Source organism: Scyliorhinus torazame, chromosome 7 (genome assembly GCF_047496885.1).
Source record: "Scyliorhinus torazame isolate Kashiwa2021f chromosome 7, sScyTor2.1, whole genome shotgun sequence".
NCBI lineage: Eukaryota > Metazoa > Chordata > Chondrichthyes > Carcharhiniformes > Scyliorhinidae > Scyliorhinus > Scyliorhinus torazame.
In genome coordinates this window covers 163,403,926-163,421,953 of record NC_092713.1, presented here as the reverse complement: position 1 = coordinate 163,421,953, position 18,028 = coordinate 163,403,926, and the positions used below count along the sequence as shown (strand labels likewise).

At 49.0% G+C, this 18,028-nt stretch overlaps 1 long non-coding RNA gene across 1 annotated transcript in view; it reads left to right on the top strand.

The window, feature by feature from the left end:
* LOC140426662 (uncharacterized) overlaps positions 1-17,493 on the top strand; it is a 29,669-nt gene extending 12,176 nt beyond the window's left edge. Inside the window, exons 2-3 of the long non-coding RNA XR_011948253.1 lie at positions 8,779-8,886; positions 17,372-17,493. This is a non-coding gene — a long non-coding RNA (uncharacterized lncRNA). The remainder of the gene's footprint in view (positions 1-8,778; positions 8,887-17,371) is intronic.
* The last annotated feature ends 535 nt before the right edge of the window (positions 17,494-18,028 follow it).

Genomic DNA, 18,028 nt, shown 5'->3' with positions numbered 1-18,028 from the left:
GTGTGGTCACGAACCGGCGGAGGTCGGAGTATTTCCGGCTGTATCGAGGGACGAGGCAGGGGTGCCACCTGTCCCCCCTGTTGTTTGCATTAGCAATTGAACCTTTGACCATGGCGTTAAGGGAGTCGGGGAAATGGAAGGGGGTGGTCTGAGGGGGAGAGGAACTTCGAGTGTCGCTGTACGCAGACGACCTGTTGCTGTATGTGGCGGATCCAGTGGAGGGGATGGTTGAGGTCATGCAGATCCTAAGGGAGTTTGGAGACCTCTCGGGCTATAAGCTCAATGTGGGAAAGAGTGAGCTCTTTGTGGTGCATCCGGGGGATCAGGGAAGAGGGATAGACGACCTACCGTTGAGGAGGGAGGAAAGGAGCTTTCGATATTTGAGGATTCAGGTAGCTAGGAGCTGGGGGGCACTACACAAACTTAATTTGACGCGGCTGGTGGAACAGATGGAGGAGGACTTTGAAAGGTGGGACATGTTGCCACTCTCGCTGGCGGGCAGGGTACAGTCGATTAAAATGGTGGTCCTCCTGAGGTTTCTTTTTGTATTCCAATGCCTCCCAATTGTGATTACCAAGGCCTTCTTTAAGAGGGTAAGCAGGAGCATTATGGGATTTGTGTGGGCGAGCAAGACCCCGAGGGTAAGGAGGGGGTTCCTGGAGCTTAGCAGAGATAGAGGAGGGTTGGCGTTGCCGAATCTGGGTGGCTACTACTGGACAGCCAACATGGCGATGATCCGTAAGTGGGCGATGGAGGGAGAGGGGGCGGCGTGGAAGAGGTTGGAGATGGCGTCCTGCAAAGGAACGAGCCTGGGGGCGCTGGTGACGGCACTGCTGCCGCTCTCGCCGACAAGGTACACCACGAGCCCGGTGGTGGCGGCAACGCTAAAGATCTGGGGCCAGTGGAGACGGCACAGGGGTGCGATGGGAGCCTCGGTGTGGTCCCCGATCAGAGATAACCATCGGTTTGTCCCAGGAAGGATGGACGGGGGGTTTCAGAGCTGGCATCGGGCAGGGATTAGAAGAATGGGGGACCTGTTCATCGATGGGACGTTTGCGAGCTTAGGGGCGCTGGAGGAGAAATTTGGACTACCCCCGGGAAATGCCCTCAGGTACATGCAAGTGAGGGCGTTTGTGAGGCGGCAGGTGAGGGAATTCCCGCTGCTCCCGGCACAGGGGATTCAAGATAGGGTGATTTTGGGCATATGGGTCGGAGAGGGCAAGGTGTCGGCGATATACCAGGAGATGAAAGAAGAGGGGGAGGCTTTGGTAGAGGAGCTGAAAGGTAAATGGGAAGAGGAGCTGGGGGAGGAGATTGAGGAGGGGCTGTGGGCTGATGCCCTATGTAGGGTTAATTCCTCTTCCTCGTGTGCCAAGCTCAGCCTGATACAGTTTAAGGTAGTTCACAGAGCGCATATGACGGGGGCGAGGCTGAGTAGGTTCTTTGAGGTGGAGGACAGATGTGGGAGGTGCTCAGGAAGCCCGGCGAACCATGTCCATATGTTTTGGTCATGCCCGGCACTGGCGGGGTTCTGGAGGGGAGTTGCGAGAACAGTATCTAAGGTGGTGAAAGTCCGGGTCAAGCCAAGCTGGGGGCTAGCACTATTTGGAGTAGTGGACGAGCCGGGAGTGCAGGAGGCGAAAGAGGCCGGCATTCTGGACTTTGCGTCCCTAGTAGCCCGGTGAAGAATCTTGTTAATGTGGAAAGAGGCGAAGCCCCCCAGCGTGGAAGCCTGGATAAATGATATGGCAGAGTTTATCAAGTTGGAGAGGATAAAGTTTGCCTTGCGAGGGTCTGCGCAGGGGTTCTACAGGCGGGGGCAACCGTTCCTAGACTATCTCGCGTAACATTAGATAAAGGTCGGACAGCAGCAGCAGCAACCCAGGGGGAGGGGAGGGGGGGGATATCTTTCTTGTGGGGGGAGGAGGAGGGAGGGAGGGGGAAGGTTTTTTTTTCTGGGGGGCATTTGACAAGAAAATACATGAATGATCCAGAAAACTGACATGTACGGGAGGAATCCAATGTACAAAGTTCTATATCATATCGACTTGCCATGTTCATGTCTTGCTATGCGAGCTTTCTTTCTTTTGTGTTACGGGGCGGGGTGGGGGGAAGGGGGGGGGTGGTTTGTTTGTATGGTTGAAAATTTTGTTTAAAAATTCTTAATAAACATATTTTTTTTAAAAAGGTTTGGGATAAATTTGCCCAAAAAGTTTACCGTGCCCAGGAAGTGCAGCACCACCTTCTTGTCTTCAGGGGTCTTCATGGCTTCGATGGCCTTGACCTTGTCTGTGTCCTGGCGCACACCCTGCTGAGATATCTGGTCACCTAAGAACTTAAATGTCAACATGCCAAAGCAACACTTGGCCCTGTTCAGCTTGAGGCCGTTGGCATGGACATGGCGGAGAGATGTGCTCTTCGGGGGTTGTGGATCATATGATAAAGTCGTCCACATACACACAAACCCCTTCAATGCCCTCCATCATCTGCTCCATGATTCTATGGAAGATCTCCGATGCCGAGACAATGCCGAACGGCATACGATTATAGCAGTACCTGCCAAACCCTGTGTTGAAGGTGAGAGCCTTCTGCTGGACTCATCCAGCTGGATTTGCCAGAAACCATGTGACGCAGCTAACTTTGTGAAAAACCTGGCATTTGCCATCTCACTTGTGAGTTCCTCCCGCTTCGGGATGGGGTAGTGTTCCCGCATTATATTCTGGTTGAGATCTTTGGGATCAATGCGGATGTGCAGCTCCCCCAAAGGCTTTTTTACACACACCATCGAGCTGACCCAGTCAGTCGGTTCTGTAACTTTGGAGATGATGCCCTGGTCCAGAAGATCCTTTTGCTGCGCCTTCAGGCGCTCCTTCAGTGGAGCCGGGACCCAGCACGGTGCGTGGACCACAGGCATGGCATCAGGCCGCATCAGGATCTTGTACCGATATGGCAGAGTGCCCATCCCGTCAAACACATCCGGATACTGAGCAAGGATGTCGTCAATGCCGGCTTGAAGATCCACGTTGGGGGAGGTCATTGTGTAGACCCGCTGCACAAATTTTAGCTGCTTACATGCATGTGCGCCGAGCAGGGAGGCCCTGTCTGGCTTGACGATTTCAAACCTTAGCCTTGCGTGACTGTTCCTGTTGGAGATGAGCAGATGGCAGGATCCCAGTGCTGTGATGGCATTGCCGTTATAGTCCAGGAGCTGGCAGGCTGCTGGAAGGAGCTTGGGTGGCTTCTTGATGCGGTTGAAATCTGCTTGTGAAAGGAGATTGGCAGAAGCACCTGTGTCCAGCTTGAACTGGATAGAGCACTGATTTACTTGTATTACCGCACGCCATCCGTCCGCAGAATCCACAGTGAGGATGGGCAGGCTCCGTGATGATGTCGGTGAGGCATGTTCATGTGTGGTAATGATGCCCACATGGTAGGGGGACTCCAGGCAATCGTCCTCTGGATCCGTTGTACTGCCAGGATCAGAATCCTGTAAACCACGTTGGACACTCCGAACGCGCCTGCATTGGAGTTGGGAGCGCTGGCCCTTGACCGGTGGTGCAGACCTGCATAAGGCTGCATATTGTCCAGGCTTTCCGCAATTTAAATATCGCCTGCCGTTTGCAGGGCCGTGTTTCTTTAAGTGGGCGGTGCCGCAGTTCGGGCACGCATGACGTTGTTACGCTCTGTGCATCGTCGCGCATGCGCAGTGCGGTCGGCAGATGCTCGCACCTGCGCAGTGTGGTGATCAGCCGCTTCGTTATCCTGTTGCCTTTTTTACCTACTGTAAATATGGCAGTCAATGAGGTTGCCCTCTTTCTGTGGATATCAATATTCTATTGCTCAGAGTCGCCAGGTATCGAATGAAACCACCACAAGGTCCAACCAGCTATCGATCAAAGAGCCAGACACCAGTTAGTTAGTTCAAGGTCAAGGGTACTTTATTTACACACACAATTAGTCATGCAACATAAACACTACTAGTTAAACTACACCTAACGACTATGACAACCTGTACTTAACTTCAGGCACCCGGCTTAGGTCAGAGGAACAGTGGCCGTTGTTCGATTCTGGATCTATCGGGTCTGTAGAAGTACCTGCACACGTGGCTAGCACTGTGGCTTTACAGCGCCAGGGTCCCAGGTTTGATTCCCCACTGGGTCACTGTCTGTGTGGAGTCTGCACGTTCTCCCCGTGTGTGTGTGGGTTTCCTCCGGGTGCTCCGGTTTCCTCCCACAGTCCAAAGACGTTCAGATTAGGTGGATTGGCCATGATAAATTGCCCTTAGTGACCATAAAGGATAGGATGGGTTATTGGGTTACGGGGATAGGGTGGAAGTGAGAGCTTAAGTGGGTTGGTGCAGACTTGATGGGCCGAATGTCCTCCTTCTGCACTGTATGTTCTATGTTCTAAATAACTGCTGCTCAGCTAAACTCATCCGTCTGGTAGCGGGCGTTGAACTTGAACTTGCTTCTGGTGCTGCTGCAATTGGAGGTAGACGTTGCCGGAGCGCCAGGTCCAAGAGAGGCCGAACACATGGTGGTCTCTCTTGTTATCCTTGGGCGGTCCTTCAGTTTGGACCCCACCAATTGGGTAATTCCTGATCACTGTGTTCAATTCGAACCAATAAAGGGGCAGGTGCCTTGATGACTGGGCGTGTCCCAAGCGGTCATTGCCCCTGTTGTTTACGCTTCCTGAGTACAGGAGTGACGCCGAAATGTCTGGGGTTGTATCGGTCGCTCAAGTATCAGTCCTTTGTCTGGCGGAGATGGGCCATCAAATGCTAATCGGTTGGAGGTTTATATACTGTCTGGATTCCTCACTTGCAAGTATACATTCAGGCTCTGAGCCTGAATCTCACATTGTCCATTTTTCCCACTATGCTTTGCGACCTTCCCTGTTCCTTATTGTAAGTGGCCATCCCAGATGGCTACATTCCGTCCTCTTAATCCTCAACGCGAAGCATGAAGGATCACACTACTGGATCTTCTCCTGTTCTCCGACATGCCGGGTACCCTAAATCAAGGACAGGTTCTATCCTACTCTGTCCTATGGGTCAAAATATTTACTGAAGTTTTCCCTAATACTGCACAGATCTCTCAAAATTCTAAGGGGGCACTTAACATTCAAACATACATTTCAGTCTCTTTACACAAAAAAGGGAACCTCTAACTGTCTTTAACTAAATTACACTCATGCTGCTATCAAATAACCAAAGAACTTATATTACAATACAAAATACGCAATAGCAGCATCACATTCCTACTTATCACTAATGTCCATGTACAAAGAAAGTAACTTTATTAAAAAAACAACCGCGGAATTTATTAAGGAGGAAGGTTCAGAAAGAGTGTGGGGTTTGCTGGAGTCCGAGGAAAGGGGCTCTAAGTCTGTATACTGGAGGGCGGGAGGCTCTCCTTCTCCATTTCCGAAGTCTGATCGTTTGGATGACACTGCTAAGTATAGCTATAACCAATAGGGCCTCTACTGTGTACGAAAGTACCATTGTATGATATTATCACACCATGTGGGGGTATCAGTGGCTATGTTTATGTGTGGTGTAGTGTCTGGGCTGGGGGTGTCGTGTTGGGTAGTCATGTTTGGGGCCTGTGTGGTGAGGGGTGTAGGGTGTAGGGTTAGCTAATGCGCGCAACTGTATTGATCCAACGATGATCATGATGCAGATCATCAGGTTTGTCTTCATCTCGTCTGTATCTTTCTCTGTCTTCAGGTATATCCGTATCTTCCTGGTGGTACAAGCATAATATCTGTTATTATCTTGTTGCTTAATAATCTCGTTTGTCTGTCTATTGCTCCTTAATCATCAATTTCCCATTTACAATCGTCACCATATGTGACTCCCTCATTTTATTTTTTTTAAACCAACCATTTGGGAGACAAGACATCCGAAAAACAAATTCTGTCACAGTGCGAGCACTCTTGCAGCCTGTGTTTGATGGGCTCAGTGGGCGGACAATTTCTCCATCCTCTGCAGACTCATTTCAATCAAGTGTTTTGAACATGTAAATAGCAGGTGGGGGGATAGCAACCAAAGGGTCACCGGAAAGGGGACAAAAGTTGTGGCAAAAGTGCATTCTTTAAACCACAGTTGTAAAAAGAACAGCAAAAGAGTTTCGAAAATAATTCTCCGAATGGGGTGCGCATGATCCGCAGCAGAGCAAGAATGGGTGGAATCCCCGGGTAGGGCGGTGATCAGTGCCATTGCTCCATTACCCGAGCTTGGCGGACCAAATGTATAGGGGGTCCTCAGGCAGGGCGGGGATCAGTGCCGTTACTCCACTGCCTGAGTGACCTTCCAAGAGCGGTAAGAATTTGAGGATATATGGACTTCAGCAAACTTGTGCCTTTAACTGCCATGTGGCGTCAGAGGAGACGTCATAACTGTATCAAGAAATGTGCCTGAGATCGACACATAAAGTCGTACAAGGCAGAGAACATTCAACATTAAAAAAACAAATTAAAAGAGAAAGTGGGCAGTTTCCATCAGGACAGTAAATCTCAATCGGTTCCTGTCTCTCATCATCTGGACACCTCAAGGTTCCATTCCAAAAAGAGTCTCCAAGGGGTTAGCATGGTGTGAGTCAGACTCGGAGTCATCACCATTTCCCGGGTGTCAAACTTGTGCCTGGAGGTTTAGTGCCAATGCGGCGTGTGCCGATGTGGGGTCCATCTCATCGTTCCGTGTCAGACGACAGGAATTGTCGCGGTGCCAATGTTTCGTATTCTGTAGGGCGGTAGGGGCAAGGGGGTGTCGCTAGCGTCGGTTGGTGGGTCAGGTTCTGGTAACGGCAAATAAATTGTCTCTAAGGGGCTGAACGTATCGTGGTCGGTGTCACTGGGGCCGTAGTGACTGGGGCCTGGTCTGTGTTTCCATTGTTCGGGTCTGACAAGGGCGTCCGCTGTGCTGCCGCTGCCGCTGTCGCTATCGCTAGCGCTAGCGGTCGAATCAAGTGTTAGGGTAAATTGGACTCTGGGGGCGGAGTCAAGGTCGTGTCTGTGGACGTGCTGTCGCGGCTGGGGGGGCTGGATTGGGTTGTCAGTGGGCGGGTCTCCGCTGTCTGCCATTGCTAGTGAGAGGTGGTGCGAGTGGCTGCACTGCGTCCCATAAACTTTAAGCTGGTTTATATGGAACCATCCTGATTTTCCATTAGGATATGTGATCTTGTAAACTGAGGGGCTTACTTTGTCAGAAATTGAGTAGGGTTCTGCAAATTTAGGGGAGAGGAATGAGCTAGGATTGTACAGGGAGATCATGACTTGCTGTCCGACTGTATACTCTGTCGGGTGTACTGTCTTATCAAAGCAGGCCTTACTCTGCTTTTTCCTAGCACCTAGTCGAACAGCTGCAGCGAGCTGTGCTGCTTTAATATTCTCCAACATGTTTTGGACCGCTTTTTCGTGGGTAAGGGTGGTGACTGCGGGGCTGGCCAACTCAAGTCCAAATAAATACTCGGTACCCTTCATGGGTCGTCAGGTCATGAGGGTATGGGGGCTGTAACCTGTCAGACTCACATTCCCTCCCTCACCCTTCCAACTTCTGACTCTGGTCTCCTGCCCATCGCTGCTTCCTTCATCCCACCATTGACAACAGAATCTTCAGATGCCTAGGCCCTGCTCTCTGGACTCACACCCTTAATCCCTCCCCCTCTCCAGGTCACTCAACTCCATCAAACTCCATCCTTTTCACCTGAGCCTTCGATCAGTCTTCCTAAAGACCCCCATCCCCTCCCCCGTTCCTCTTACTGCCGCTCTGTGAAACATCCAGGGATGTTTTGGACCTGAAGGTCCTACATAAATTCAGGATGTGTTGGGATTTCAGGTGGTGACAGAATTGGACAAAGTGGTGATAGTTCCTGCAGTCAAATATCCTGCTGAGAGGGTCCAGACTTCCACACACAGAATTGGGAATTAGGTGAGGTTGGACTTTTAAAATTTATCCATTATGTCACTGGCCAGAGCATCATTTCTAGCCATCCCAGATTTCCCCTGAGAAGGTGGTGCTGAGCTGCCTTCTTGAACCGCTGCAGGCTCGGAGGTGTAGGTACACCCACAGTGCAGTTTGGGAGGGAGTTCAAGGACTTTGACCCAGTGACAGTGAAGGAACGGTGATATATTTCCAAGTCAGGATGGTGAGTGAGTTGGAGAGGAACTTCCAGGTGGTGGTGTTCCCATGTATATGCTGACCTTGTCCTTCCAGATGTTAGTGGTCGTGACTTTGAGGAGGATGTTGAAAGAACCTTGGTGAGTTACTGCAGTGCATCAGTGATGGAGGGAGTGAATACCGAGGGTGGCGGGTGGAGAGCCAATCATGCGACTGCTTTGTCCTGGATGTTGTTGAGCTTCTTGACAGATGCATCTGTGAAAGGCAGGTTGGTGCGGATGAGGTTCAGTATGTTTTTCCCTCTTGTTGGCTCCCTCGGAACCTGTCGCTGCCCCAGTCTAGCAGTTATGTCCTTTAGGACACGACCAGCTCATTCAATGGTGGAGCATTGGGTGACTCCCTCCAGACTGTATACCACTGTGTCATCACCTCTGCTGGGTCTGTACTGCCGGTGAGACAGGACATACCCAGGGATGGTGATGGTTGTGTTTGGGATATTATCTGTAAGGTATGATTCTGTGAGTGTGACTATGTCAGGCTGTTGCAGACTAGTCTGTGGGACAGCTCTCACAATTTTGACCCAAGCGCCCAGATGTTAGTGAGAAAGACTTTGTAGAGCCGATAATGCTGCATTTGCTGTTGTTGTTTCCGGGGTCTAGGTCGATGCCGGATGGTGCATTCGGTTTCATTCATTTTAGGATTTTCAGCGGTTTGATACAACTGAGTGGCCATTTCAGAGTTCACCACATTGCTGTAGGCCAGACCAGGTAAGGACGGCAGATTTCCTTCCCGAAAGGACATGACTGAACCAGGTGCGTTTTTACGACAATCGACAATGGTTTCATGGTCATCATTAATGAGACGAGCTTTTAATTCCAGATTTATTCAATGAATTTAAATTCCACCAGCTGCCATGGAGGGATTTGAACCTGTGACCAGAGCGTTAGCCTGGGCCTCTGGATTACTAGTCCAGTGACATTACCACTACACCACGGCCTCCCCACAATGTGCTGTGGGGCTCCATGGAACTGTATCCCAGCATGAAGTGTCCCTCAGGAGGGGAGCGGGAATGTTCGGAGCCCTGAGCTCCATTTCCCAGCCCAGGCATTTTGTCTTCCAATGAATGAATGAGATGCCAATTTGGAGCCAGGTTAGGGACAGTCTCGTGCTGTGGACCCAGGTCTACAAGAGGCAATTGGAGATATCCCTGAAAAGGAAAGATTTGCTGGGTTATGGGGATAGAGAGGGGGAGTGGGACTAATTGGGTAAGTCCCAGCACGATGGGCAGAATGGCCTCCTTCTGTGCTGGAAGATTCGAGGTAGTGGACACGGTTCACAGTTTCCTCCCGTGTCAGTAACAAACATCCAGCTGCTCTGAGCCCTTCTTTCACTTCCTCTGTTGGTTACGTTTCAATCTTCCGATCTGACGGTCTTTGCTGTTATTTTTTACACTGGGGGTTTCTGCTGTGGTCTGAATCTCTAACAATAACTGTCCAATCAGTGACAAGAACAGCAGCTAAGAGCAGTCAGGACTGAGGAGCCAGGCTCACTGGGAAACACATTGGGAAGATCAAAGCCATCGTCTACAGCTCCCGATACAAACTCCATCCCTCTCCCTGAGCAACTGTCTGCTGCCCAACCAGACTCTTTACAACATTGGCCTCATCTTTGACCCCGATCTGGACCCCCCCAAATCCTCCACATCACAAAGATCAGCCACTTCCCCCGAGAATTGGAATGTGCTGATTACACAGGAGAGGTTTCACAAACAGGGAGGAGCCGAGTGAAAGACTTGGGGAAAGTAGAGACAGATGAGGGAAGGGACAGATAGGTGAGTCACACAGTTCACTGTCCAGGAGTTTGAGATGATAACATAAGAACTAGGAACAGGAGTAGGCCATCTGGCCCCTCGAGCCTGCTCCGCCATTTAATGAGCTCATGGCTGATCTTTGTGGACTCAGCTCCACTCTCCGGCCCGTACACCATATCCCCGAATCCCTTTATTCTTTAGAAAGGCATCTATCTTTTTCTTAAAGACGCTTAAAGAAGGAGCCTCAACTGCTTCACTGGGCAAGGAATTCCAGAGATTCACAACCCTTTGGGTGAAGAAGTTCCTCCTACACCCCGTCCTAAATCTACCTCCCCTTATTTTGAGGCTATGCCCCCTAGTTCTGCTTTCCCCGACCAGTGGAAACAACCTGCCCGTATCTATCCTATCTATTCCCTTCATAATTTTATATGTCTCAATAAGATCCCCCTGCATCCTTCTAAACTCCAATGAGTACAGTCCCAGTCTACTCAACCTCTCGTCATAATCTAATCCCCTCAACTCTGGGATCAACCTAGTGAATCTCCTCTGCACTCCCTCCAGTGCCAATATGTCCTTTCTCAGGTAAGGAGACCAAAACTGAACACAATACTCCAGATGCAGCCTCACCAACACCCTATACAATTGCAGCATAATCTCCCTAGTCTTGAACTCCATCCCTCTAGCAATGAAAGACAAAACTCGATTAGCCTTCTTAATCACCTGTTGCACCTGCACACCAACTTTTTGCGACTCGTGCACCAGCACACCCAGGTCCCTCTGCACAGAAGCATGTTTTAACATCTAACCGTTTAAATAATAATCCATTCTGCTGTTATTCCTCCCAAAATGGATAGCCTCACACTTGGCAACATTGAATTCCATCTGCCAGACCCTAACCCATTCACCTAACCTATCCAAATCCTTCTGCAGACTTCCGGTATCCTCTGCACGTTTTGCTTTACCACTCATCTTAGTGTCGTCTGCAAACTTTGACACATTGCACTTGGTCCCCAACTCCAAATCGTCTATGTAAATTGTGAACAACTGCGGGCCCAACACTGATCCTTGAGGGACCCCACTAGTTACAGGTTGCCAACCAGAGAAACACCCATTTATCCCCACTCTCTGCTTTCTGTTAGTTAACCAATCCTCTACCCATGCTACCACTTTACCCTCAATGCCATGCATCTTTAGTTTATGCAGCAACCTTTTGTGTGGCACCTTGTCAAAAGCTTTCTGGAAATCCAGATATACCACATCCATTGGCTCCCCGTTATCTACTGCACTGGTAACGTCCTCAAAAAATTCTACCAAATTAGTCAGACACGACCTACCCTTTGTGAACCCATGCTGCGTCTGCCCAATGGGACAATTTCCCTCCAGGTGCCCCGCTATTTCCTCCTTAATGATAGATTCCAGCATTTTCCCTTCAACCAAAGTTAAGCTTACCGGCCTATAATTACCCGCTTTCTGCCGACCTCGTTTTTTAAACAGTGGTGTCACGTTTGCTACTTTCCAATCCTCTGGGACCACCCCAGAGTCTAGTGAATTTTGATAAATTATCACTAGTGTGTTTACAATTTCCCTAGACATCTCTTTTAACACTCTGGGATGCATCCCATCAGGGCCAGGAGACTTGTCTACCTTTAGCCCCATTAGCTTGCCCAATACTGCCTCCTTAGTGATTACAATCATCTCAAGGTCCTCTCCTATCATATCTTTATTTCCATCAGTCACTGGCATGTTATTTGTGTCCTCCACTGTGAAGACTGACCCAAAAAACTTGTTCAGCTCCTCAGCCATTTCCCCGTCTCCTATTATTAAATCTCCCTTCTCATCTTCCAAAGGACCAATATTTACCTTTGCCACTCTTTTGTGCCTTATATATTTGTAGAAGCTTTTACTATCTGCTTTTATGTTTTGAGCCAGTTTACTTTCATAGTCTACCTTACTCTTCTTTATGACTTTTTTAGTAGCTTTCTGTTGTCCCCTAAAGACTTCCCAGTCCTCTATTCTCCCACTAATTTTTGCCACTTTGTATGTTTTTTCCTTCAATTTGATACTCTCCCTCACCTCCTTAGATATCCACGGTTGATTTTTCCCCTTTCTACCGTCTTTTTTTTTTGTCGGTATGAACCTTTTCTGAACACTGTGAAAGATCGCTTGGAAGGTTCTCCACTGTTCCTCAACTGCTTCACCATGAAGTCTTTGCTCCCAGTCTACCTTAGCTAGTTCTTCTCTCATCCCATTGTAATCGCCTTTGTTTAAGCACAAAACACTAGTGTTTGATTTTACCTTGTCATCCTACAACTGTATTTTTAATTCTACCATATTGTGGTCGCTCCTTCCAAGAGGATCCCGAACTATGAGATCATTAATCAATCCTGCCTCATTACACAGGACCAGATCTAGGACCGCTTGTTCCCTTGTAGGTTCCATTACATACTGTTCCAGGAAATTATCCCGGGCACATTCTATAAACTCCTCCTCAAGGCTGCCTTTACCAACCTGGTTAAACCAATCGATATGCAGATTAAAATCTCCCATGATAACCGCTGTACCATTTCTACATGCATCCGTTATTTCTTTGCTTATTGCCTGCCCTACCATCTTGTTACTATTTGGTGGCCTATAGACTACTCCTATCAGTGACCTTTTCGCCTTACTATTCCTGATTTCCACCCAAATTAGAACATAGAACATAGAACAATACAGCGCAGTACAGGCCCTTCGGCCCACGATGTTGCACCGAAACAAAAGCCATCTAACCTGCACTATGCCATTATCATCCATATGTTTATCCAATAAACTTTTAAATGCCCTCAATGTTGGCGAGTTCACTACTGTTGCAGGTAGGGCAATCCACGGCCTCACTACTCTTTGCGTAAAGAACCTACCTCTGACCTCTGTCCTATATCTATTACCCCTCAGTTTAAAGCTATGTCCCCTCGTGCCAGCCATTTCCATCCGCGGGAGAAGGCTCTCACTGTCCACCCTATCTAACCCCCTGATCATTTTGTATGCCTCTATTAAGTCTCCTCTTAACCTTCTTCTCTCTAACGAAAACAACCTCAAGTCCATCAGCCTTTCCTCATAAGATTTTCCCTCCATACCTGGCAACATCCTGGTAAATCTCCTCTGCACCCGCTCCAAAGCCTCCACGTCCTTCCTATAATGCGGTGACCAGAACTGTACGCAATACTCCAAATGCGGCCGTACCAGAGTTTTGTACAGCTGCAACATGACCTCCTGACTCCGGAACTCAATCCCTCTATCAATAAAGGCCAACACTCCATAGGCCTTCTTCACAACCCTATCAACCTGGGTGGCAACTTTCAGGGATCTATGTACATGGACACCTAGATCCCTCTGCTCATCCACACTTCCAAGAACTTTACCATTAGCCAGATATTCCGCATTCCTGTTATTCCTTCCAAAGTGAATCACCTCACACTTCTCTACATTAAACTCCATTTGCCACCTCTCAGCCCAGCTCTGCAGCTTATCTATATCCCTCTGTAACCTGCTACATCCTTCCACACTGTCGACAACACCACCGACTTTAGTATCGTCTGCAAATTTACTCACCCACCCTTCTGCGCCTTCCTCTAGGTCATTGATAAAAATGACAAACAGCAACGGCCCCAGAACAGATCCTTGTGGTACTCCACTTGTAACTGAACTCCATTCTGAACATTTCCCATCAGCCACCACCCTCTGTCTTCTTTCAGCTAGCCAATTTCTGATCCACATCTCTAAATCACCCTCAATCCCCAACCTCCGTATTTTCTGCAATAGCCTACCGTGGGGAACCTTATCAAACGCTTTGCTGAAATCCATATACACCACATCAACTGCTCTACCCTCATTTACCTGTTCAGTCACCTTCTCAAAGAACTCGATAAGGTTTGTGAGGCATGACCTACCCTTCACAAAGCCATGCTGACTATCCCTGATCATATTATTCCTATCTAGATGATTATAAATCTTGTCTCTTATAATCCCCTCCAAGACTTTACCCACTATAGATGTGAGGCTCACCGGTCTATAGTTGCCGGGGTTGTCTCTGCTCCCCTTTTTGAACAAAGGGGCCACATTTGCTATCCTCCAGTCCTCTGGCACTATTCCTGTAGCCAATGATGACATAAAAATCAAAGCCAAAGGTCCAGCAATCTCTTCCCTGGCCTCCCAGAGAATCCTAGGATCAATCCCATCAGGCCCCGGGGACTTATCTGTTTTCAGCCTGTCCAGAATAGCCAACACCTCTTCCCTATGTACCTCAATGCCATCTATTCTAATAGCCTGGGTCTCAGCATTCTCCTCCACAACATTATCTTTTTCCTGAGTGAATACTGACGAAAAATATTCATTTAGTATCTCGCCTATCTCTTCAGACTCCACACACAACTTCCCATCCCTGTCCTTGACTGGTCCTACTCTTTCCCTAGTCATTCGCTTATTCCTGACATACCTATAGAAAGCTTTTGGGTTTTCCTTGATCCTACCTGCCAAATACTTCTCATGTCCCCTCCTTGCTCGTCTTAGCTCTCTCTTTAGATCCTTCCTCGCGACCTTGTAACTATCCATCGCCCCAACTGAAACTTCACACCTCATCTTCACATCGGCCTCCTTCTTCCTCTTAACAAGAGATTCCACTTCTTTGGTAAACCACGGTTCCCTCGCTCTACGCCTTCCTCCCTGCCTGACCGGTACATACTTATCAAGAACACGCAGTAGCTGATCCTTTGATTCAGCCTTGTCCTCCATAGCACCAATATCATCCCTTACTATTGCCCGGATGCCATCCTTAAACAACAAAGCTACACCACCGCCCTTACCGTCCATTCTATCCTTTTGTATAGTCTGATACCCTTGGATATTTAACTCCCAGTCGTGACCATCTTTTAACCATGTTTCAGTAATGGCCACTAAATCATAGTCATTCACGATGATTTTACCTTATTTCGTATACTACGAGCATTCAGGTAAAGTACACTTATGCTGTTTTTTATGTCTTTGTTATGAATCCTAACACCTTGATCAGTAACTTTTCGCAATTTATTTTTCCTCTTACCCTTTCTCCTAATTTTCCTTGTCTTTGAACCCATATCTCTACATAATAACCTGTCACGTAACCTGCTGCCTTGATCTCCATTAACCATTATACTGTCCATAGCTTTACACTTCCCTTCCCCCCCAACTTGCTAGTTTAAATTCCTTGTGGCCAACCTATTTATCCTATTCGCTAGAACACTGGTCCCAGAATGGTTCAGGTGAAGACCGTCCCAATGGTACAGGTCCCTCCTGCCCCAGTACTGATGCCAATGCCCCATGAAATGGAATCCCTCTTTCCCGCACCACTCCATGTGTTAACTTCTCTAATTTTCTCAACCCTATGCCAATTGGCACACGGCTCGGGTAGTAATCCAGAGATTATAACCCTGGAGGACCTGTTCTTTAATTTAGTCCCTAGTGTTTGATAATCCCCAAACATGTCCTCTTTCCTAGTCTTACCTATGTTGTTAGTCCCAACGTGGACCACAACAACTGGATCCTCCCCCTCCCTCTCCAAAATCCTTTCAAGCCGATCAGAGATGTCCCTCACCCAGGCACCAGGCAGGCAACATACCATGCGGGACTCTCGATCTGGCTTACAAAGGATGCCATCAATCCCCCTAATTATAGAATCCCCTACAACTACCACTTGTCTTTTTGCTCCCCCCTCTTGAATGGCTTCCTGTACCACGGTGCAGTGATCAGTCAACGCATCCTCCCTACAGCCCTCTTCCTCATCCACACAGGGAGCAAGTACCTCATACCTGTTGGACAAGGTCAAGGACTGAGGCTCCTCAACTCAGGATCCCCCTACCTGCCTCCCTTGCAGTCACACCACTCTGTCCCTGACCACTGTCCGAATTAACAGAACTTATTCTACCGGGTGTGACTGCCTCCTGAAACAAAGCGTCCAGGTAATGTTCCCCCTCCCTGATGTGCCGCAGTGTGTGCAGCTCGGTCTCCAGCTCATCAATTCTGAGCCGAAGTTGCTTGAGCAGCCAACACTTGCTGCAGATGTGGTCACTGACAGTCTCAATGGGATCCACCAGTTCCATCATCATACAGCAACAGCACATCACCTGTCCAGACATATTCAATGAGTTAATTAATTTAAATATATATATATTTTTTAATTTTCTTTATAGAACCTCAAGGATAAACCTGAACACCAACAAAAACACAGCCCTCTCTCGCCACTCACCCAAACTCAGTCACTCACCTAAACTCAGATGCACTCTGTTCCAATCAGCACTCCGTGTCTAAAGGCACTCCTGCCACACCTTTTGTAGACTCACCTCTCCCAGCACTGTCCCGGTTCTCTCCTCTGGCGCTGTTTTCGTGTCCCGGTTCTCTCCTCCCGCGCTTTTTAAATCTCCCGGTTCTCTCCTCCGGCGCTGTTTACGCTGTCCCGGCTCTCTCCTCCCGCGCTTTTTAAATCTCCCGGCTCTCTCCTCCGGCGCTGTTTTCGCTGCCCCGACTCTCTCCTCCCGCGCTTTTTAAATCTCCCGGTTCTCTCCTCCGGCGCTGTTTACGCTGTCCCGGCTCTCTCCTCCCGCGCTTTTTAAATCTCCCGGCTCTCTCCTCCGGCGCTGTTTTCGCTGCCCCGACTCTCTCCTCCCGCGCTTTTTAAATCTCCCGGTTCTCTCCTCCGGCGCTGTTTACGCTGTCCCGGCTCTCTCCTCCCGCGCTTTTTAAATCTCCCGGCTCTCTCCTCCGGCGCTGTTTTCGCTGTCCCAGCTCTCTCCTCCCGCGCTTTTAAAATCTCCCAGCTCTCTCCTCCCGCGCTTTTAAAATCTCCCGGCTCTCTCCTCTCGCGCTTTTTAAATCTCCCGGCTCTCTCCTCCGGCGCTATTTTCGCTGATGGGAGTGATTTACCACCCTCGTCCACATGGTGGCGTGATGAGGTCTCTGAATCTTATGCCGAGAAACAGACCTTATGCTGAGAATCGCGCCCTGCCGCACTGACACTGGCTTCCCAATTCTCCGACGTTGTTTTTTGGGCGCCCGCAGGATTGCTGGTGGGGGCCGTTGACAGCGGCACCCCCGGTGATTCTTCAGGCCCCGCTAGGCCGAGTGGCCGATGAGTTTGGCCGAGTCCCCCCCAGCGTGGATTACTCAGCTCCCACACGGTGGCCTGGCTGACGATCAGGGCATACCGATCGGCGGGCAGGCTGTTTCCATGGGGGCCTACTTTACTCCGCGCCGGGCCCCTTGTAGGGCTCCGCCATATTGCCCGGGGGCCGGCGCGGAGAAGGGAACCCTTGTGAGCCGGCTGGAGCTTAAACTCTGAGCTGAATGTAGGCGGAGTGTCATTAGTGGGTAATGTAGAATGGACATTGTGTACATGAGCTTCTCGAAAATATGTCTTTCTCTGTTTCCCTTTCCAGCTCCAGGGCTCTCATCAAGGAGCTGAAAGAATATTTAGTGAAGAAGTTCCCGATACACACCTACCTGAGCTCCATCTCTCCCTGTGAGTGTCCAAACAGACAGAGTATATACCATTAATAAAAGCAACAATAAATGATTTATTCATATGATAATCAGTGAGTCTTTATTATAGGTTTAAAAAAATACTCCTTTACAGTGAGGATGCACTTCACAATCCAGTCTGTGTAAAATTACGGTCGAAGGTGTCATGATATTCAAACACACACATCATGATAGATAGACCAACAGACCAATCAGCACACATAACACGACAGCCAATCACAGACAAGAGCAGGCACAGTATAAGACAAGAAACACGACACCTGGTGGACAGTCCATCTGGAGACAGGACAAGGCCAGGACCTCATTAACAAGACACTCACACAGTCACCACGTGCTGAGTACCAAGACAGATCTGTAAATAACAAGTTGGAATAAAACTGCGTTGTACCAATCGCAACCATGTTGGTTCATCTGTACCTCAGAGCGCCCAACACCACATGATACCAGGAGTGGATCGATACCTGCCGGCAAATCTGCCATCCTGAGCCATGGACACCACCAACAAACCGCAGCCGTTGCAAGTCGCTGGGAACCTGGGCACCAATTGGAAGCTC